Here is a 23,509-nt window from a genome sequence, read left to right as displayed (position 1 = left end):
AACATGTCGTTCTTTTCAAGAAACAATGAAACCTTCTTACATTGGATGTGAACCCTGAATCAATCCTGAAGTTCACACGGGCACTTTGACACATGTCCTCACAATCACTTCACAGGAAAAAACAGATACCGGGTTAAATAATATTTTTATATTTAACACAAAATATGGGCACAAGAGTTTGTTTAATGCAGAAAAGCTAAATGCGCTTACAAGTTCAAATGATGGTAAATTAAGTTGAGCTATTCCACAGGTGGTCCTTCAAAACACTTTATGGAAACATTTCTGTACAGTTTGTATTCAGACATACAAACTCTATATTTGTACATATGCACGTGCACACGTGTCGCGCAGCGAAGCAAGGTAGCAGCTGAAATCAGAAACATCTCAGAGACCGAAAAAATAAGAACGGCTGGAACATCAAACCGAAAGTTAGTTCAAAGCAAACATTTTCAGAAAACTGCTGATTTATTTTTAGGTAAAATAAAAAAAAATCCAATGTCAAAGTAAAATGATCTAAATTAGTGTTAAATTAATAAATGAGCATCATGACTTAATATCCAAATAAGAATTTGGCCTTCAGTAATAAACGGCCAATAACTGATCCAGTGCCATTCTGGACTGGAGTGGCTTCAGCCACTGAGCAACAGAAATATGTGTGAAAACTGTTCACTGACCACCGTGCATGCAGGTGAGGTGCAGCTATTTCAGCTTTAACAGGGACCTCACATGCATTTACTTAAAATCATGGAAGGACAAGTCCAGATCAAGATGTGTTGTCTGCAGCACTGCTAATAGTAAGGTAAAAACTGTTCAGTTTTATGCTACGATGGGCTTTGTGTGTATTTTGCACTCTGACAAAGGAGTAACTGAATGAGCTTTCTTTTTCTGTTCAGGTTGGCGTATGTGATTAGTGTTCAGAATGTGTTTCTGTAACAAAATAAGGGTCGTTACACATGTTGATGTATTATCAAACATTTTCAAGCCTCCAAATTCAAGTTGTTGCATAGTACTTGCACAGAAAATAAGGTTTTCCTCATTATGGAAAAAACACTAGGGCTAAAATCCACTTATTAAAAAAAATTTATGCAGTGAAAAATATGCATAAAAATGAGCAAATTAAACAGTTTCTTCAAAGGAGGAGGAGGGAACCAGCGAGTGCTCTCTGTGGGAGCCAATCAGGGGTGATCACTGCAAAGAACCCTCACAGTGTGAAAGTGATTTCCTTTTTATTTCATGCTCCCTCACTGTTTTTGGGCATAACGCCTCGTCCACACAGTAAAATATTTATGTAGACATTTTTGTTTTTGGCTGTTTGACCAGAGGAGAAAAGCAAACCTTCATTTAACAGACTTACGTATTATTACAGATAAAACATTAGCATCTTTGTTCGTTGCTATTTATGAAACATTTAAGCTGACTGGCGCTAAACTGTCTATCGTTCAATATGAAATCCATTTGTGGCCACGCGTTCCCTCTGGCGGTAACAGCGTTGGACGTTGACATCAAAAATGCAGGTGAGCGTCGATTAAAACATGTCACCAGATGATTCAAAATAAATGCTTCAAAACCTTCCTGGTGATTTGGTGATGAAACATTAAAACTTGAGTGAATGAACAAAGACTGCACAGTTTCTGAATTTAAGTATTTAAAGGCTGCAGCCAGTGCACAGTCCACACGTGCATGAGCACATGCACTGTTTGCTTAGAGGAATTATTGAAAATGGCAAATCACACTTACAGTAGTGTTCAGAATAATAGTAGTGCTATGTGACTAAAAAGATTAATCCAGGTTTTGAGTATATTTCTTATTGTTACATGGGAAACAAGGTACCAGTAGATTCAGTAGATTCTCACAAATCCAACAAGACCAAACATTCATGATATGCACACTCTTAAGGCTATGAAACTGGGCTATTAGTAAAAAAAAAGTAGAAAAGGGGGTGTTCACAATAATAGTAGCATCTGCTGTTGACGCTACAAACTCAAAACTATTATGTTCAAACTGCGTTTTTAGCAATCCTGTGAATCACTAAACTAGGATTTAGTTGTAGAACTAGTTTTCATAATTTCTTCACATCTGCGAGGCATTAATTTTGTTGGTTTGGAACCAAGATTTTGCTCGTTTACTAGTGTGCTTGGGGTCATTGTCTTGTTGAAACACCCATTTCAAGACATGTCCTCTTCAGCATAAGGCAGCATGACCTCTTCAAGTATTTTGACATATCCAAACTGATCCATGATACCTGGTATGCGATATATAGACCCAACACCATAGTAGGAGAAACATGCCCATATCATGATGCTTGCACCACCATGCTTCACTGTCTTCACTGTGAACTGTGGCTTGAATTCAGAGTTTGGGGGTCATCTCACAAACTGTCTGCGGCCCTTGGACCCAAAAAGAACAATTTTACTCTCATCAGTCCACAAAATATTCCTCCATTTCTCTTTAGGCCAGTTGATGTGTTCTTTGGCAAATTGTAACTTCTTCTGCACATGTCTTTTATTTAACAGAGGGACTTTGCGGGGGATTCTTGCAAATAAATTAGCTTCACACAGGTGTCTTCTGTCACAGCACTTACAGGTAACTCCAGACTGTCATTGATCATCCTGGAGCTGATCAATGGGTGAGCCTTTGCCATTCTGGTTATTCTTCGATCAATTTTGATGGTTGTTTTCCGTTTTCTTCCATGTGTCTGTTTTTTTTTTTTTGTCCATTTAAAGCATTGGAGATCATTGTAGATGAACAGCCTATAATTTTTTGCGCCTGCGTATAGGTTTCCCCCTCTCCAATCAACTTTTTAATCAAACTACACTGTTCTTCTGAACAATGTCTTGAACGTCCCATTTTCCTCAGGCTTTCAAAGAGAAATGTTGGGAAAGTGTAATGACACGGACCCACAACAGGGGGCGCAAATGAACGGTCAATAGATAGTCAAATAAATACAATTTATTGTGGCAAATGTGCACAACAGGTCGAATCCTGCTTTTAGATAGCCAGTTACAAAATTCAACAGGTGACGTGTGGGCAGGTCCGAGGGTAGGAGACGCCTATCCAGAGAAGAGCCGGGGCCCACAAGGTTCCGCCGCCAACGAAGACCTGCAGTACACTGAAGCCGCCAAGTCCCGAGTCCCCAGGTGGCCTCTACTTCAGCTGTCAGATCCGGTACTGCTGGCAGGAACAGAAGACAGGTTAATGGTGGGTGTGTGCACATCCAGCAGAACAATCAGCAATTCAGTTTGACTCCGTTTGTGGGAGAATCTCCACCTCCGACACAAAAACACAGATACGTGCAGTGACCGACTGTTACTTCTCTGGTTTTGGAAAGAGGAGTGAAGTCCGTCGCTCTTCAAATGTCCAAAACTCAGCTCCAGCTGATTTGAAGATAACAGGTCCGTCTGCAAAGGTTTCAAAGAAAGACAATGAGTAGTGCGTAGAGCACAGAAATGGCTGAGAGTTTTACCTGAGTGGTAAACTGATATCTCGGCAGAGATGTGGTGTGTCTCCTCCAGTCTTTTATGGGATAGGATGGTGATGAGATGATTTCTGACAGCTGTGGTCCTGGCTCCTGGGGGGTGACTGCGCCCTCTGGTGCCTGAAACCCGACAACAGGCAGGGCCCCCTCTGGCGTTTGCCAGCAGTACCTCCTCTTCGGGCGGCCCACATAACAAGAAAAGCATGTTCAACAGGTGCTGGCTTCATCCTTAAATAGGGGACACCTGTTTGTTCCACAGAATTGACAAACTCACTGACTGAATGCCACACTACTATTATTGTGAACACCCCTTTTCTACTTTTTTTTACTAATAGCCCAATTTGATAGCCTTAAGAGTGTGCATATCATGAATGCTTGGTCTTGTTGGATTTGTGAGAATCTACTGAATCTACTGGTGGGTGATTCTTAGACTACGGGCACTTTTATGTCCCTTGATCATATTTTATGAAAAAAAGAAAAAAGGGGGAATTTCACACTTTTATAGTTATCTTTACAATGAAAGTGTTTTAAGAAATTTGTCCTAGTAGTCTATGATGACTTTTTCACCTTTTTTCAGCATCATTATATGCAAATATTGTTGTTTTGTGCTTGTCCCACACCCAGACTTTTGATCTTCAATGATAAAAATGAATAGTAAACAAATGTTTTTTCTAATGTTTTAAAATATCTCTGAATAAAATATCAGTAAAATGATCAAAACATAATTGGGGTATTCAATGTCATACAACTGTTGTGATTTTTTTAAACAAAATGTAGTTGTCCCACACTATTGCCGTAATTTCCACCACAACAATAATGTCCCTTTAAAAAGTTTGTATGAAAGATTGTGTGGGTAGTTTCTATGGAGCTAAACAGTAACATCAGAGCACATGTATATAGCGCCAAATCACAACAAACAGTTGCCCCAAGGCGCTTTATATTGTAAGGCAATGGTGTGGTGGAAATTACATTTACAAGGCCAATAGTGCCCGTAGTTAAAGGATCACCCAGGTACCTTGTTTCCCATGTAACAATAAGAAATATACTCAAAACCTGGATTAATCTTTTGAGTCACATAGCACTACTATTATTCTGAACACTACTGTATGTTAAAAAAGGTTTTGTCTAAATTTGATATGATTTCTTGACTGGATTTGTTGAAGACTGTGATCAGTGTGAAATACACCATTTTTCTTGAGTGGCTCACAGCAAGACTTTTGAAAGATTTGTGCTCATTAAATCAACAAAGAAGTCATCGTTGTTGTCACCTTATCTCTCGCCACTGGAACCAATCCATTACTGTAATGTTTTACTTCCAGTATTACCGCATAAGACCACGAAGAGTCTTCTGCTGCTGGAGTTTTAATGAGAGCTAGTTTTGATCACATGGCTTGTTTTCCCGTCCTTACTGACTTCTTATCTCTACGAGAAATGATCTGAAGATCTTGTTGATGACAAAAAAATGCTGAATGGATTACGTACCGCCTCATGCTCTCCGGTCTCAGGATGCAGGTTTGTGCTCCTGAGGTGAAGATGAAATCATCAGAATATGGAAGTGTTTGTTTGTCCAGCTGCTTTTTTTCGTCTTTTTTTTCTGAATATTTTAAATCAAAGCCCAAATGAAATGATTGCATAATGGAATCATGTAATTTTTTTTTTTTTTGCTCTCTTGTATTTTGTCCTTTAAGGTCTTTGTTTCACTTCACTTTATCTTGAACCGGTCTGAACAGTCAATCTAATTTAACATAACATGCCAGCCCAGGTTCTGCATTCTCAGGACACAGGAATACTATGTGTCCCTAAGGTTGAAGAGAAGTCAGCAGGCCACAGAGCTTTGTCTTATTGTTCACCCGTGCTGTAGCACAATCCGCCCGCTGAGATAAAACATTCTGTTTCTCTGGAGTCATTCAATCCCTTTTGGATTGCTAACATACATGCACAGTATTGAACCATATTTCCTCTCCTTTTAAACTGAGAATGGCCAAAGAAGTGGGTCACCCCTCTGAGGCTGGTCTGCTTGAGTTTTCTTCTGCAAAAAAAAACCCACCCATGCAAAAAAAACCTAACCACTGCCGCCTGCGTACTTGCTCAGGGGGTTGGATTGGCAGTTGGAAGCGCCTTGAGGTGAGTTTGCTGTGATCTGGTGTGATATAAATAAACTGAATTGATTTGAACAGGACTGGTCAGTTGACACAAACTAGGAGCTTCTGGCCCCGCCCCTCCGGCCCTGCCAGCTGTTACTCGTCTTGACTGACGGATGCTGTAAGAGCTGAACTGCCGGTTCAGGCCACGGAGAGATTAAGTCAGTGAGCAAAGAGGGTTTACTCTCGACGGGCCCGCTTGAGAACCGGGTCAAGACTGAAGGTCCAACAGAACCACTCTTTCACTCAACAAAAACACAAATATGACCACACGTGGACAAACTGATCAGAACACTCCAGCTTCAGCACACCGGCCCCACAACCTTAAAAGGGCATTGATGAATTATTGATTCAAAGTCATAACCCTGATGATAAGAGCTCATCAGCATGAAACGACCACAAGGAGGCTGTGAAGAAAGAAGCATCACAGCCATGAAAACAGATGGCACTTCTTATGTGTCAAATTTAGTGAAAAATGACAATGGCATTATTAAAAATATGAGCTGTTTCAGGATCCAACTCAAAAGGTAGTGGTTTCTAATCCTGTATGGATGAGGCTCATCCCAATCACTGATTTATGGTCTCCTCTGTATACTGCCAACTAGTGGTGCAAACTACACACAACACACATCAATACTAATCGAGGCAAAGATCCGCATTTTCCCCGTATTCTTAAAATCGACAAATGAATAATCTGGGAACAACATAGTAACACCACACACTGTCCACACAAACCGACACGACCAGCCTCAAATATAAAATCACCACATCCTTGTTGCACGAGGCCATCCTTGATTTGTCATTTCCTGTTCCTGTCTGTTCTGTGTTCACTGGCACCAGGATGGAACCGACAGAAAACCATTAGAATCACATTCTCTGATTTCTGCAGTGCATCAAAACCATCCAGCCGCTGCTGCTGAAGGAGGAGCTGCAGACAAGGACTTCCACAGGAAATGTTTCCTGCACCATGCAATGAACTTCTCAAGCATCTCACCATAATCAAACAGAAAACACTCAGGCAGATGAGCTCCATTGCCTCCAGGACAACAAACTGTTTCTGCACCTTCATTAAGGGCCCCTTCATACATATGGTAGTAGAGATAAGTACAAATCAGGGCGAATCACGGCGAAACAGTTCGAACGAGCGAAACACGAAAACATCGAGCCGACGTGTCCGGAGGAACAGAGCTCTCATGGCTAACGTGACGTGACATTCAGATCGCCCGTTGTGTATTATGATCTGACAGTCTGTTTCACCTGGGGCAGCCTGTCCATGTGCGCGCTGTGCGTTTGCTCACTGCAGCCCGTCGCAACGGCGATATATGTTTTTATATATGTCTGCGTGAGGACAGCAAGCTGACACACGTGGACAGTTGTAAACTCATGTATGTCCAAACACAGTATGTGTTCCCCAGCTGTGACGTCCAGAACCAGAGATCTCAACAGCTATGGCCGTTGGTGGACACGCCCCCTGTCAGTTCAGCCCACACACCAATGTGTCACCCTGTGTCTGTGATCATTTCTTTTAAGTTATTTTTACTGCTATTTAGTTATTCCCCCCCACCCGCAACACATGTGGAGGATGTGTTGCTGTTTTGCAAAGCCACACTCATGGGGACACTTAGACAAATTTCACATCCAGCTTGAAAGTGATCGTCTGCTGACTGTTTTTGTGCTAACAGTGTGAATGGCCACATATTTTCTAAGTGCCAAATGAGCGGTGTTTGGTGTTCCTGTGTGTCACCTGGAATTTGGCCAACACCTCCCGCGAGAGGGTTCGATGGGCTCTCATAGCGCACACTCTGTCTTTCAGCCGCTGATGTGCGCAAAAAGTTGTAGCAACAGGTGTACGAGGCATTGGAGGCAGATACGATTTTACATGTATTGCATACAATTCCTGCTTCGTGCGCAATTCAGCCACATTCATACTATGTGTGAAGGGGCCCTAAGATAAGCTGCACAAACTGATGTTTCAAACTTCACTCCCACTTTAAACACTCATCTCATGGACATTTTCTCTCACTTTTAAATTACAGCAGCACAATTCATAATGTGTTCTTCTGTATTTTATTCCCAGCTGTATGTTGTGCTGGTCAGGAGAAATTCTGTCTTTCCGGCAAATGTTCATATCTTCAAAGTCAAAAACCATAAACTTCTCAAAACTGAAATTTTTATAGATTATTTCTGGAAGGTCAAAACTCTACCTGCTAAAAATAATAATAATAATAATAAAAAATCATGCATTTCTGACTTTTTTAATCTGAATTTTGGCTTTCAAGTAGGAAATGTACCAGCAGCCCTAAAATGCTCACATCACTCACAAGATGGCAACGAAAGATGCTAAAATGTGCGGCAAAGTCTCAACTGTTTATTTATTTGAGAAGTTAGCTTTTGGTGAAAATAAAATGGGCTGACTCACAAAAATCAACTTACAGTTGTGTCAGCTGTAATTTAACTCATCCTAGTTACAGTTAGATGCAATCCAACCACTAGGAGCAGTGGGCAGCCACAGTCCAGTGCTTGGGGAGATCTTTTGTACCTGCAGTAATGCTAAATGTCCACCAGGTGGCGATATTGCTCCATTTCAAGAACCTTGAGTACAGGCTGCTGCAGAACACGACAACGGCCAACCTGTTGTTTATATTAGTAAATGTTGTATTCACTTGCTGTCTGATGACCTCTAACTGTGACAGATGTATTTCAGTTTTTTTGCCAACCTGTAATCCTGATCCCTGTTTCTGATATTTCAGATCAATCACTGAACTTGGATCTGGATTTGTCTTTTATTTGATCCTGTAATCAGGATCAAAAGAATCAACATCATTAATCAGAAAATATATGAACTTCTTCTGCGGCCCGTCTTCAAACCCCCACCCAAGTTTTATTAATATTAGTTTATACATTTTTGTGCTATCATTTAAACAAATAAACATGAATAATTATTTACCTCCTTCAGGGATGAATTGAATTGTTAAAATGACCAAATAAGTTAATAAGTCCAAATATGTGGGCATAATACGAGGTCTGTTAGAAAAGTATCCGACCTTTTTATTTTTTCAAAAACCATATGGATTTGAATCACGTGTGATTGCATCAGCCAAGCTTGAACCTTCGTGCGCATGCATGAGTTTTTTCACGCCTGTCGGTTGCGTCATTCGCCTGTGAGCAGGCTTTGTGTGAGCAGTGGTCCACCCCTCTCATCTGATTTTTATTGCGAATAAATGTCTGAACGATTTGGAGCTTTGCTGCATCAATTTTTTCCAGAAACTGTGAGAGACCTCCAGGTGGACACCATTCGGAAAATTCATATGGCTTTGAGGGACAATTTTATGGGGATTACCCAGATTAAGGAGTGCTCCAGCCGGGTTTAAAAGACCGCCCACAGCTGTTGAGAGCGCGCCGCGCTCCGAGCGCCGATCGACAGGCTGAATCAACCAGATCATTTCCAACGTGAAGGCTTTGTTGATCCGGGACGTCGTCTGACTTACACAACAATGGCAGAAGGCGTGGACATCAGCACTTTTTCGGCACATTCCACTGTTACAGGAGTTATTTTTCATGGAAAGAAAAGCGGACGGATGCGCCACCGTGCCGCTCATGGTGCGGCACAAAACCACCTCCATGTTGGTCTCACAGGACGGCTTTGAGATGGCTTTCAGACGGCTGTCGGTGGGTTTTCAGTTGTGTGCCTAACCAAGAAATTGTGGATGAGCCTGGACATGCCAGAACATGTCCTGTGAGGCTTCATCACGGCGTTGCTTTGCGCCATGCGGCACTGCCGCGACGCGCGGAATTCCTCCGCTCCTCTTTCCATGACAAAAACTCCTGTAACAGTGGAATGTGCCGTTCATTTCCAAACTGGACGCTGTGTTTTATCCGGGACGTCCTCTGACTAGCACAGGAATTGTGGAAGACGTGGACATCAGCACTTTTTCGGCACATTGAGACAGATGTGCGGAGGAATTAAAAAAATAAAATAAAATAAAATATAATAAAAAAATAAAAATAAAAAGGTCAGATACTTTTCTAACAGACCTCGTATATTTAATATTTTTACATTGAGATTGGACATTTTACTAATGAAGGAATTTTTGTTGTGTGGGCCGCTGAAGAGGAGGTACTGCTGGCCCACCACATCGTCCGTACGATTGTGCCATTGATTTGATACCGGCGCTGAGTACCTGTCCAGCAGACTGTACAACCTCTCACGTCCGGAACGCGAATCAATGGAGACCTACATCCGGGACTCGTTAGCTGCCGGGTTGATCCGGAACTCCACCTCCCCGATGGGTGCTGGTTTCTTTTTTGTGGGCAAGAAGGACTGCGGACTCCGTCCATGCATTGATTACAGAGGGCTACCTCTGTTGGATTCAGTGTTCGCGCCCTTGCATGGAGCCCAGGTTTTCACAAAATTGGATCTTAGGAATGCTTATCACCTGGTTCGGATCCGGGAGGGAGACGAGTGGAAGACGGCATTTAACATCCCATTATTTCACTTTGAGTACCTGGTCATGCCGTTCGGCCTCACCAATGCGCCCGCGATGTTCCAAGCGTTGGTTAATGACGTCTTGCGGGACTTCCTGCATCGGTTTGTCTTCGTATATCTAGACGATATACTCATCTTTTCTCCGGATCCTGAGACCCGTGTCAAGCATGTATGTCAGATCCTACAGCGGTTGTTGGAGAACCGGCTGTTTGTGAAGGGCGAGAAGTGCGAGTTCCACCGCACTTCTTTGTCCTTCCTGGGGTTCATAATCTCCTCCAACTCCGTCGCCCCTGATCCGGCCAAGGTTGCGGCGGTGAGAGATTGGCCCCAACCAACAACCCGTAGGAAACTGCAACAGTTCCTCGGCTTTGCGAATTTCTACAGGAGGTTCATTAAGGGCTACAGTCAGGTAGTTAGCCGCCTGACAGCCCTGACCTCCACTAAGGTCCCCTTCACCTGGTCGGATTGGTGCAAAGCCGCGTTTAGGGAGTTGAAACGCCGGTTCTCGACTGCACCGGTTCTGGTGCAGCCAGTTGAAGTGGATGCCTCTGACTCAGGGATAGGAGCCGTGCTATCCCAGAGCGGGGAGTCCAACAAGGTTCTCCATCCATGTGCCTACCTTTCCCGCAGGTTGACCCCGGCTGAAAGGAACTATGACGTCGGCAATCGGGAACTTCTTGTGGTGAAGGAAGCTCTTGAGGAGTGGAGACACCTGTTGGAGGGAGCATCGGTACCATTTACAGTTTTCACGGACCATCGGAACCTGGAGTACATTCGGACCGCCAGGCGTCTGAACCCCAGGCAAGCCCGCTGGTCGCTGTTCTTCAGGCGTTTTGACTTCCGGATCACCTACCGCCCCGGGACGAAAAACCAACGATCTGACGCCCTGTCCCAGGTGCATGAAGAGGAGGTCAAGACCGAGCTGTCAGACCCCCCTGAAACCATCATCCCCGAGTCCACTGTCGTGGCCACCCTCACCTGGGACGTGGAGAAGACCGTCCGGGAGGCCCTGATAGGGAGCCCGGACCCGTGGACAGGTCTGAAGGACAAATTGTACGTCCCACCAGAGGCCAGGGCTGCGGTCCTTGACTTCTGTCACGGTTCCAAGCTCTCCTGTCATCCAGGGGTGCGAAGGACCGTGGCAGTGGTCCGGCAGCGCTTCTGGTGGGCGTCTATGGAAGCCGACGTCCGGGAGTATGTGCAGGCCTGCACCACCTGTGCCAGGGACAAAGCCGACCACCACAAGGCCCAAGGCCTCCTCCAGCCTCTGCCCGTGCCTCATCGCCCCTGGTCTCACATTGGCCTGGACTTTGTCACGGGCCTCCCACCGTCCCAGGGCATGACTACCAAACTCACGATAGTGGACCGGTTCTCCAAGGCGGCCCACTTCGTGGCCCTCCCGAAGCTCCCGACGGCCCAGGAGACTGCAGACCTCCTGGTCCACCATGTCATGCGTCTGCATGGGATTCCATCCGACATTGTCTCGGATCGTGGTCCTCAGTTCTCCTCCCAGGTCTGGAGGAGTTTCTGCAGGGAACTGGGGGCCACCGTCAGTCTCTCGTCTGGGTACCACCCCCAGACGAACGGGCAGGCAGAGCGGACGAACCAGGAACTGGAGCAGGCCCTCCGCTGCGTGACCTCTGCGCACCCGATGGCCTGGAGTGACCATCTGGCCTGGATCAAGTACACTCATAATAGTCAAGTTTCATCTGCCACCGGCCTCTCCCCGTTTGAGGTGTGTTTGGGGTACCAGCCCCCATTGTTCCCGCTAGTGGAGGGAGAGGTCGGGGTGCCCTCGGTCCAGGCCCATCTGAGGAAGTGCCGTCGGGTGTGGCGTACCGCCCGCTCTGCCCTGCTCAGAGCCCGGACGAGGGCTAAGGCCCATGCAGACCGCCGGCGTTCCCCGGCCCCTGCATACCAGCCCAGGCAGGAGGTTTGGCTATCCACAAAGGACATCCCCCTGTAGGTGGAAGCCCAGAAGCTCAAGGACAGGTACATAGGACCTTTTGCCATAACCAAAGTCCTCAGTCCGGCCAGCTTCACTGCGGATTCATCCAGTGTTCCATATCTCAAGGATCAAACCCTACCACACGTCAACTCTCTGCACCCCCGGACCGGCGCCGCCTCCTGCCCGGATCATAGATGGAGAGCCTGCCTGGACCGTGCGCAGGCTCCTGGATGTCCGTCGAAAGGGCCGGGGGTTCCAGTATTTGGTGGACTGGGAGGGGTATGGACGTGAAGAACGCTCCTGGGTGAAGAGGAGCTTCATCCTGGACCCGGCCCTCCTGGCCGACTTCTACCGGCGGCACCCGGACAAGCCTGGTCGGGCGCCAGGAGGCGCCCGTTGAGGGGGGGGTCCTGTTGTGTGGGCCGCTGAAGAGGAGGTACTGCTGGCCCACCACCACCAGATGGCGCCCTGCTTGGAGTGCGGGTTTCAAGCACGAGAGGGCGCCGGAGCCACTGGGAGTGACAGCTGTCACTCTTCATCAGCACCAGCTGTCACTCAGTCAACTCATCACCATCTCCATAAAGGCCGGACTGCGACTACACCTCCTCGCCGAGAAATCAACTACCATTCAGGTAACTTCTCTGCTGACTTGCATTGAGTAACAATCTGAACTTCTTTGCAGCCGTTTTCCTGTGGTGTGTTCTTATCTGTGGGATTGGCGTTTGGTGTGGACTGCGACGGCTTCGCCTCACACCCCAAACCAGATAAGTGGTTAAACAGGAGCTGCACGAGTGTGTGATTGGAGGTGGAGGTGCTCCCTCCTAACTAAACACAGACTGTGGGATTACTGAGTGTGCGAACTCACACTCATCAATATTGTTTCTGTTCTCTGCCAGCAGTAACGGGTCTGACTGCTGAAGACAGTGGCCACCTGGGGCGCAGGGCTTGGCGGCTCCGGTGTTCTTCAGATCTTTTGGTGGTTGAAGCTGTGTGGGATCCGGCTCTTCTCTCGCCAGACGTCTTCTATCGTCGAGCCTGCCCACACGTCACCTTGTGTATAACTGACATTCCACCATATTGTTATTGTCTGTACTTCGTTGTGCAATTCACAACATTAAATTGCTACTTTTTGGCTTATCCATTGTCCGTTCATTACCGCCCCCTGTTGTGGGTCCGTGTCACGACACTTTCACAACAATTTTCACAAAATGACACAAAATGATGGATCTGACTGGTAAATTATTTACAGTTAATAAGAGGGGGGGGGAATCTATTTGGAACACTGTAAAATGCATTCTAATGTTTTATTAATTCATCATTTGTGGTTCATGTTTGGCTGAATTTGAAGGAACAATGTGCACAAACTACAAACAAAAACAAGCTGAGTGGTGCTGAATCAGAAATCAGAATTTGTTGGTGGTGCGGGTGCAGTTGAAATGCAAGATAAAATGTGGAGACGGCACGCCTGCAGGAATTAAAAGGTGAAGTCACAGATATCAGAGCGACAGTCTGAGATCTGAGGCTTCATCTGTTTATCAAACGCCGCGTACCAACGGGATCGATGATGTTTCTGCAGGAAACAGGACGTCAGGACTTTCCGGCTGCAGAGGGTCTCGGTGCTAAATCAAGCTGTTGCTGTTGTTGTGTAGTTGTGTAATATTTTCTGAGGAGTGTGTTATTAGCGTTAGTCCCTCCTTTGATGTAACTGCGGCACTTTACACTCACTGGCTGCCTGTACTAAGGTCAAAGTGCAACAAATGTGATCTGTCGACGTGGCGCATCTCCTCTGTGTGTGCAGCTTTCCTCCGTGACAGATGGAACTGTACAACAAGAAGCCGTGAAGCCTCTCTGGATGCAGTTCTGCCCTGGATGACCTCAGGATCCAAACAGTCAGGTCATCTGGGTTCCAGTGGGCGCCCCGGACTCATTTGGAGGTTGGGTTAAAATTCTCTCCGTCTGGATTGAATAATATGGCCTCCGTGAGCCAAAATCTGACTTTGTACCACTTGACCGTGTTACCTACTCAATATGCAAAAGCAGTCCCTGTTTCTATGGCGACCGACTGAGACCACCCATGTGGCAAATTTGGTTAGTTTGGGCCCAAAACTTTGGAGTTACAGTGGTAAACGTTCCCACGGATGGACTGACGTGGGGTATGCTCAACAAAATCACCCACCAACACATCAGCTTAGCCCCTGGCCTACTTTAGGTGGTGCTATACTCCCCTATTCTTTTGTGAAAGTTGGATGGATTTTTATCCTGACATTTCTCGTTTTTTCCTGGATAAAACTAAGGCATTAACAGAAAGGGGCATGTCTATGCACCTCCCACTCTGCGCTGGCAGCTCCCAGGGTCAATTAAGATAAAGGGGCGTGTCTATACTCCTCCCACTCTGCCGCTGGCAGCTCCCAGGGCCAATTAAAATGAAGGGGCGTGTCTATACTCCTCCCACTCTGCGCTGGCAGCTCCCAGGGCCAATTAACATGAAGGGGCGTGGCTATACTCTTCCCACTCTGCCCTGGCAGCTCCAAGGGTCAATTAAGACAAAGGGGTGTGTCTATACTCCTCCCACTCGTCAGTTGTGCCACCCATCATGGATTCTTCTGATCTTCTGATCTTTAACGATCAATCACATGCATCATTTCAAAGCTGGTAAAGGAAATGCGTGTGAAAAGCTGTTTTATGTCTAATTACTCTTCCTGGACAGTGTTATTTGATGATGAATTGATCCACATCATGTCATGGGTGCTACAGAAACTGGGGACGCTATAGATCCATAGAGCAGCTGAAAACCACACACACACACGGTCCTGTTTGAACCGCAAATACATATAAAAATCATTTGTCTATTGGTGGGAGCACTGAAATGTTTTTTTTTTCTTTTTTCTATTTTGAATTTTGAAGCTCTTTGTGCATTTGTAATGGAAAATGCTTTAAATAAATATGATTCTAATTATTACAGAATTTTAGCCCCAAAATATTAATCTAATGATATGTTGCACTTTGTGTCAGTAGGTCAAAGGTCAAAAGCTCACGATAGAGTGTCTGCACAAGTTGACAACAACTAAAGTGAGGGACAAGAAAACAACAACAACATGCAGCTGTGGCCTCAGAAGGTCAAAGGTTAAGGTTGGCAGCTGGAGGAGGTTGACCTTTGAAAGCTTCATCAACACATCCTGGATCAAAAACACAGGTGCAGCTTTAATTGCATGAACTTTGGTGCACTTTAGTCCACTGAGTGTCTGCATGTCTGAGTGCAAATTAAGCCTTACTGACAGGCGGGGGGGTTAGCGAGCATTAACATCTCAGTTGACATTTCCAAACTGATCCGCGACTAACGGAGAGGAAGTCAGCTGTTCATCCTTCCATACATGTGGAAACGTCCACACAGAAAGAAACACACAAATCCACACATATAAACGTGAATGAACGTCATGAATTTGAAGAAGATAAAGAAACTGGAGGCACTTGAGTTTTTGAAGATTGATATGATGAGATAAGCTGTCTACGTGCTTTATAAATGGAGCCATGTTCGGTGATGGGACTCATTTTTACTTCATAATAATTAATTTTGCATCAAAATGAGCAGAGAGATGACAGACTGAGCTGCTTCTCTGACGGCAGCATCGCCCACTGTGGTGAGACAGTAGAAATAAAAATGAGAGGGTTTGACTAAATTCATTTTCCGTCAACAACGTTAACAAGAACAACAAAAATGTTAAATACGTAAAGTGACGATGTTTTACACGTTCCCTGTGACAGATGATAAAGTCTCAGCATGCAGCATTTCTGACGTCACATCATTATATAATCCAAAGGCAGAAAACCTAGCAGGAGACAGAGACAGACAGGAAGACAGAAAGACAGACAGACAGGCTACAGGATGACCGTGAGTAAGACAAGCAGATTATCAGTGGAAAAGCCTGACGTGAGGACGAGCTCCTCGATGGCAGAGGCATGACAACGCCGCTTGTAACATCATGTTTGATTCTAAGGCCAGGAAATTAAAACCAGGTTACTCTTATAGAGCGCATACTTCTGCCAGGGTTTAGAACAAAATAAAAAATATATAGAATTTCATTTCATTTAAAAAAATAAAATAAAATCTTACCAAATAAAACCTTGCTTGTGCTGGGGTTTTTTTACACTATATCTCAGGATCAATTCAACTTATTTATTGTGACAAATCACAACATAAGTTGCCACAAGGCGCTAGACATGAGCAAGGTTTAAACCTTCCCCAGCCCATGAACAAACACACTGATAACAGCGGTAAAGAATAAGTCCGTCGGGCGTTTCTTGTTAACAGGAAGAAAGCTGAAGCAGACCAAACTCAGTGGGGGAACCATCTGTGTTGAGCTTATCAATATTAACAAAATAATTACATCTGATCATGAAAAAAGCAAATTCTGATCCAAGTCTGAATTACAGTAAAACTCTGCCAAATTAATATTTCTGCAGAGCTTTTATTTTGACAGCCACAGCCCCCGTTTGTTCTGTTGTTGTTTATCCGTGTCACAGGTTTCTCCTGTACCTGTTTGCAACACCTGCTATCAATCATCTCACCACCTGCTCTGTCTCGAAGCACCGACTCTGAACATCAACATCTGAGGCTGCTTTTGTACTCGGGACTTTTTTTGTCTCTACTGTTGCTCGCTGAACCTCAGCTCATAACCAAATATTCACACTGACAAAGCAAAAAAGTCCAAGAATTCAAAATGTTACCAGAAGGTGCAGAAGGTAAAGACAGGACGAGTCTGAGACTCTGTATGATGGAGACAGACTGCAAAATGCTGTGAGAGGAAATGTTTAGTGCAATCATCTGTGGCCTGTAGAGATAATCAGCACAAAGCTGCACCGTCCCACTCAGCGAGGATAAAACCCACTGGATTAATCTGCACAGAGATGGGCGGAGGCAGGGGCAGGAGGTTCCTGCTGGGGAAGCTCTACAGCACTGACCGGGGCCTGTGCTGGTGCCACACGTCACCACATGATGGAACCACTTTACATCTTGGATAGCAACCACCCAGACAGACAACCGCTCCATCCGGACCTCTCTAAAGAAACCATCTATCTGCTGCATCCAAGTGAAACATGAGCGTGTCCTTGGCCTGGAGAAGGTCAAGGACACGCCCACCCACCCAGAGGAAAAGAAAATGAGAAAAAAGATCTCAAAAATGTTTCATTTATTTCTGTGGAATAGTTACAGTGTCTGCATGAAACTTAAATGAGATGAGGACTTATTTATTTGATTTATCTCTCTGTTTTGTCTCCAAAACAAAAAGCTGCGCAAAATCTGAAGTTGCCTCATTTTAAGTCTCAAAAGCGACCTCATCAAGCTTGGAAATACTTCTCATAGTGCAGCAGATAACAGAATCTTTCAAATGGTGATAGAAGCACCAGATTCAGCACAAATACACCTTCAATATTACCATTTTGAAATAACTGACTGGCCACTTGAATTTTCAATAGGCAGCCAGGTAGAGGTCAACTGAAGGGGTCAAAATGTAAAAAAAGCTCCAATCGTATTGAAAACTATACCACATTATTTGTCTGATCATAAAGGTTCCAAACAGGTGTAGTTCGGACTGTCTGTGACTGAATGTTTTGGAGTTATGGGGTAAAAACAGCAAGAATAGTGACAAAGGTCAATTTTAGTTTGTACAGGGGTCAACAGTTAAAGCTGCTTCAATTTTGGTAAAAAGGTGATGCAAATTATTGGCTGAGTTAATAGGGTTTTAAAAAGGAATAGTTTGCACCATGTGTCATCCTTAGTTATCACATTACAGGGTAACATATTTCACATGTCATAGAATCCAGTGGATGTCCACATTGTTTGACCTTTACTTTGGAGACCAAACATTCAACACTGTCAAAACTATTCCATTTATTCTATTCTGAATTTGGTGCATGCATCACCATTTGAAGGATTATTTCAGTTATCTGCTGCACTATCAGAGACAAAACAAAGTAATGCTGAAGTGAAAATCAAGCTGGAGAAGAACAGACTGAGCAGTAAAATATTGTCTGTGTGTAAACGTGTAAACACATCCGGGTCTGTCCCCTCCATGTCCACTGAGTCTGTACCGAGTCCGTTTGTCCAAGCTTTGCATTTTTGAGACATATTTTTCTTTTTGCCCTGTTAGAATTTCGTTGAGCCACATTGTATATGGGCTGTCCTAGATCTCTGTAGGGTCGGTCAAAGGTTCAGGAACTGATTCATCTCTTCATATTTTGGGGCTTTCTGATGGAGCATTTGAGGGATGCTTGTTTTTAAGACTGGAGGATTTAATAGTTATATTTTTTAGGTGGTGAAACTTTGCCTAGAAGGAATCATTCACTCAAAAAAAGAGGCTGTTTTCAGTTGAAGCTGAAATTGAAAAGCTGCAGAAATCTACATGAAAATTTTCAATTGTAAACTTTGTTTGCCAAATAGCATCACTGCTACACAGAACAATAACTGAATCAAATTATGAAATCAAGTTTAGTTGGAATGTCTGTTTTCTTTAAATTGCATAGAAAGGTCGCCTCTCTTGGTCGCTCTCAGATCTTTCACAAACAAAGTGTCCTGCATTCACATTTTGCTGCCTTCAGTCCCACAAACGCCGGTGTGCTTTCAGACACACATCTACACTGTATGTGTATATGATGCCAATTCAGACTCTGGTTAAAAACATCCTCTGAAACCCATCTAACTTTATAAATAGTAATTATAATAAAATCTCATCAGTTAAAAACTGTCTGATGTTTTCTTCTTCAAACTGATTGCAACATAAATTTGGACCACTCTTTGCAGACACATTATTTCTGATGCATTTCAGAAATCATATTACTCAACTTTACACAAAAGACAGTGAGCCTTTAAAAAAAGGCATCTTATTTTGAAGGGGCGGGGCATATTTCCATCCATCTCCCACTGATGATGTGGGAAAAAGCTCAATGGAGCCATCCAGATGTGGGTTTCTACAAAATACATCATGGAGGTTTAAAATGATCAGATCAGGTGTGTGCAAAATCTGAGAAATGCAGCAGAGCTTAAGATCTACCGGAAGACTCAGATCTTTAAGTAGTCACTCAGAATCAGTTAATTAGCATCAGCTTTAATCTCTAAATGAAGCAGGTGTTTCTTAGTAGTCATCAGCTCTCAACCAATAGGATTCAAGCACATTCCTTAACATGTCATGATCTCGCTCACGACTCACTGTTTACAGATCACTGACAGCAAGTCTCCTCCTCCACCCCACTGCCACTAGTTGGTCCCCGTTCTCTGCCTGGGGACAGGCTCCACCCCCACCATTTCTATCGGCAGGACTTGCAATCATCTCATCACTGCTCTCTGCCACAATGGGAGCCAGCGCCAAACCTACTACACCACAGACTATAACTAAAACTTATAACTTATCTTGTTGCCAAAAATTCCTACAGTATTTCTACAATTGTTACCCCATGAGCCCAGAAACAAGAACTTGAAAAAGACAAACCAATTAAGTTTTCAGAGATTTAACTGAATCAAGCTTGTTCAAAATAAATCAATAACTGATAATTCTACAGCACAAACAGAAAGTGGTTCACAGGAACAGGAAAAACATTTTTCCTGCTCATTTGGTTGTTGAAATATGTACTGTGATCACAGCACATTCTTGGATATGAATCTTTTTCTGCCATCTGGCATGTTTTGGCAACAGAATGGCAGAAAATGAATAAATGAAAATGTTCTGTCAATGACTGGCCAGCAAGCTGGAGGCTGCAGAGGTGACCGAAAATTCATCCACTCTGGGTTTGTACAGACCAAATTATTCCAATAACTTTTTTCTTGTGGCCGGCGGCACAGAGTGACTTTTTTCATAATGTCATCTAATCTGCTCGAAGAGCTCTGCAGGCTCAGAGCTCGCTGCTGGCAAAGGTTACATCAATGTGACCTCTTAGCATTTAATACACAACACTTTGCTCTTCTACAGAGTCACAGACAAACAGGTCTTTGGTCCAAAATTCTTATTAAAAGAATGAGTGGTGTTATAGTCATTTGATCTTGTTTTATCACGAGAGTAGAGGACCACAAAATGCAAACAGCACTGATGCAGGAAGATCTTGTTTTGGTATTTTGCGGTCACATTGAGGCCAAAAGGAGCATTTAGTCATGATTACCAACAGCAGAAAACATGCAAAAAAAAAGCTGTTGATCATTCTGTGCTCAATGACAGGTGGAGGAAAAGGACAGGAAGTGGACAAAAAAAGTTAGAGACAAGAAGTGGACAAAAAAAATTAAAGACAGGAAGTTGACAAAAAAATTAAAAACCTTCAACATCTAAAGACCATATTCACCAATTTTGAACCTTTTGCTGATATCACTCACTCACACACACACACACACACACACACACACACACACACACACACACACACACACACACACACACACACACACACACACACACACACACACACACACAGAGAGAGAGAGAGAGAGTTTCATATTGCAATTATTTGATTTAAAATACACAAAATTTGTTTGTCAACTCATACATTTCCATAAAATACCTTGTGAATGCACTGGATACATTTTAAGTATGTAAATCAATTGAAAAATAATAATGAAAACATACTAAATCCATAATATTCATAAATGAATATAATTAACAGGCATAGACATTAAGCACTTCAGGGATTTGTCCTATAGGACAAATAGAATGAGAGACCCATTTGTCCTGTTGCTGACTTGTCAAAGCAGAGGAAAAACAAGCACTCACAGGGACCAGGACTGGAGGTGCACGGCTCAAAAACAATGCACAGACGCGTTACGACTAGGTCTTCCTCAGTACTGTGCTCCTGATCCTGTTGCCTTGCCGTGAGACATTAAAACCTTTATTATGAAGGACACTTGAGTGCTGCTGGCTTTATTTCTATATTGCTATTCTGACTTGTCCCATGTTGGCAGCATAAGAAACAACATTGTTCTTCCTTGTGTAACTTTCTGGCCAGCTTGGCAACTGGACTCACGGCTGCATGGGAAAGAGACGACGGACACTTTATCCTTAATGTTAACAAAGACGTGTGTGTGTGTGTGTGTGTGTGTGTGTGTGTGTGTGTGTGTGTGTGTGTGTGTGTGTGTGTGTGTGTGTGTGTGTGTAAAATTGGATCTGATGTGCTCAGACTGCTTGACGAGGCTGTTTCAGGCTATGTGTGCACTCTAGAGCAGTATTTTTTTTAACAAGCTGTGTGCATGAAGCTCCAGCATTCCTTCCAATTGCACTGTGATTTTTACCACAACTGCATCAAATTTAACACAGTCATCACTTTAAAATTAAGTTACCATGACATAAAATCACATTTATGTAAAATTTGCAATTAATCTGTAGTTCATACTGTGGACACATTGGACTTGTCCAATTTGGGCAAAGTTATCAGGGATCTGAGTTGTCCAATCACATTTTCTACTTGTACCAGACAATCAGACAACCATTAATGTTGAGGGCTGGATTAAGAAATTTTTCTTGCCAATTTTCATTTCCAAAATATTTAATTTCCTTTTAGTGTTTTTGGTTATTATAAATTTAATCAGGCTTTTAATCAAAGCATTTTTTCTTCCTGAGGGATCAGTAACTGTTTGTAACTTGGTAAATGTTTAATTTGTTCAATGTCAACTTCAATTTTATTATTACTATCCCGAATTAAATTGATATGCAGCAGCTATCAAGACATCACACATAAAACATGAAGTATAAAAACAATAAAAACAAGTATTAAAAAAAATACAGAAATGTCCGCAACAAATAGACATAAAATACTCCTAACCATAGGAGTAGTATTTACTGATATTTACCAACTTAGTAAATATCAGTATTACATCTGATTTTTGTTGGGCATTTTAAATACCTTTTTTTTTGTAACACTACTGGTGCCTAAAACTTTGACACAATATTGTATATTATGATATAATGCATTAACTAATTTTATTTATTTATTTATTGTTATTGAATTCTTCAGTTCGCTGCTGACTGTATGAGTTTGCAGTGAATCCGGAGCTGTCCGCGGTGCTGAAACCCGATTCTACTTTACTTATCCTCGAATTTAATCCATCACACTTTAATCCCGTTAAAGCACAAAGCACTATTCTAATTTTATATCCTGCTATAACTTCACTGTGACGTTAAAATACTAGTTAAAGCAAACAAACATCGACGAGGCAGCACAAACAGTTCTGAAAAATCAGGGTCAAACTTTAATGGATGTTTTAGAGACAAATGTAAAAAAAAGTCAGACGGTGTTAAACTCACCCGTGTTGGTTTCTCTGCTGCTCTGTTAAAGCTGCTCTTGTATTTTTTTTTTTCCCACCGTGAAACGTCTGCCGTTCTGTCGCTCCGGTTAACGGGACTGTCCGCTGTCCAAAGGCCCCGCCCACCTCCGTCTGAGCGTCAAGCTCAACGGGTTCACTCACCAACCACTTCCTGTCATTTCACAAAATAAAGTTACAACACAGAACTCTGGTAACTCTCTCAGCAGCACAGTAGGTTTACAGGTGTTACTTTTATGAACTGATGATTAAAATGTCGCATGTTAATAAATCTTGCTTTTTTAAAAAATAAAAATGTTGAAACTGTTTGATCTTAATCAATTTTGATGGTTTATATATTTTAGTTCAAATTCAGTCCCTTCGGCTGCTCGTTTTTTCACTCAGCATCACCACAGCAGATCAAAGGTGGATATGCATTTTGATTTGGCACAAGTTTTACACCGGATGTCCTTCTTGACACAACTCCATATTACATGGAGAAATGTGGCAGGGGTGGGCACTGAAACCAAGCACACTAACCACTTGGCCACCAGCCCTGCATTGCCATACCCATTCTTACTCAGTCAATATTGTGACTGTTCCTTGTTCCACCTCTCAAAGGTATTTCAAGTCTCATTGAGTAGTTGCTGCAGTCCATGCAGTCACCCTTTCCTTTCAAGATTGGGGCTTCAATACAATCCTCAGCAACTTTATAGGTCTGGTTGTGAAAGAACTCACACAATCATTTTGGATCACTTGTTCTGTCCATGTCTGCAAGGCATCCAACCTGAATATTCCCGAGAAACAGTCTGATCTTGAAGTCCGGCTTGATTTAATCTTGGGCACTGAGCAGACAGAAGCTTGCAAGATTTCAACTGAATCCACGGGGAAGCCACAAGTTTGTGTATGGAATTCACAGACTGGGCACTTCTGTAGACGCTACAGTTCTGCAGATTCGTCCACTATTTAACCACAAGTACACGGTCAATCTTCTGGGCAACAGTGCCAGTATCAGGATACCATGCCCAGCAGTGTATCCAGTGTATCTGGACCTTGAAACCAGGATCTAATCAACTTCCCATGTAGCTAATTGAAACTGCTACCAATTAGCCACAGCGGGTAACAGTTTTTAGACCTGAGAGAGATCCCTGTCTGTCCCTATCTGTTCCCCCACCATGTCCATGTCCCC

At 43.5% G+C, this 23,509-nt stretch overlaps 1 protein-coding gene across 2 annotated transcripts in view; it reads right to left on the bottom strand.

Annotated features, from left to right (window-relative positions):
* Positions 1–22,414, bottom strand: part of LOC117522080 (synaptosomal-associated protein 25-A-like) — a 71,367-nt gene extending 48,953 nt beyond the window's left edge. The window contains exon 1 of one of the 2 annotated variants that reach the window (XM_034183463.1): positions 22,325–22,414. The gene's annotated coding sequence lies outside the window, so the exon portion shown is untranslated. The remainder of the gene's footprint in view (positions 1–22,324) is intronic. The other variant, XM_034183455.1, reaches the window with a different exon arrangement.
* Between the last annotated feature and the right edge of the window lie 1,095 nt (positions 22,415–23,509).

Source organism: Thalassophryne amazonica, chromosome 2 (genome assembly GCF_902500255.1).
Source record: "Thalassophryne amazonica chromosome 2, fThaAma1.1, whole genome shotgun sequence".
NCBI classification, from domain to species: domain Eukaryota; kingdom Metazoa; phylum Chordata; class Actinopteri; order Batrachoidiformes; family Batrachoididae; genus Thalassophryne; species Thalassophryne amazonica.
This window is presented reverse-complemented; position numbering and strand designations above follow the sequence as displayed.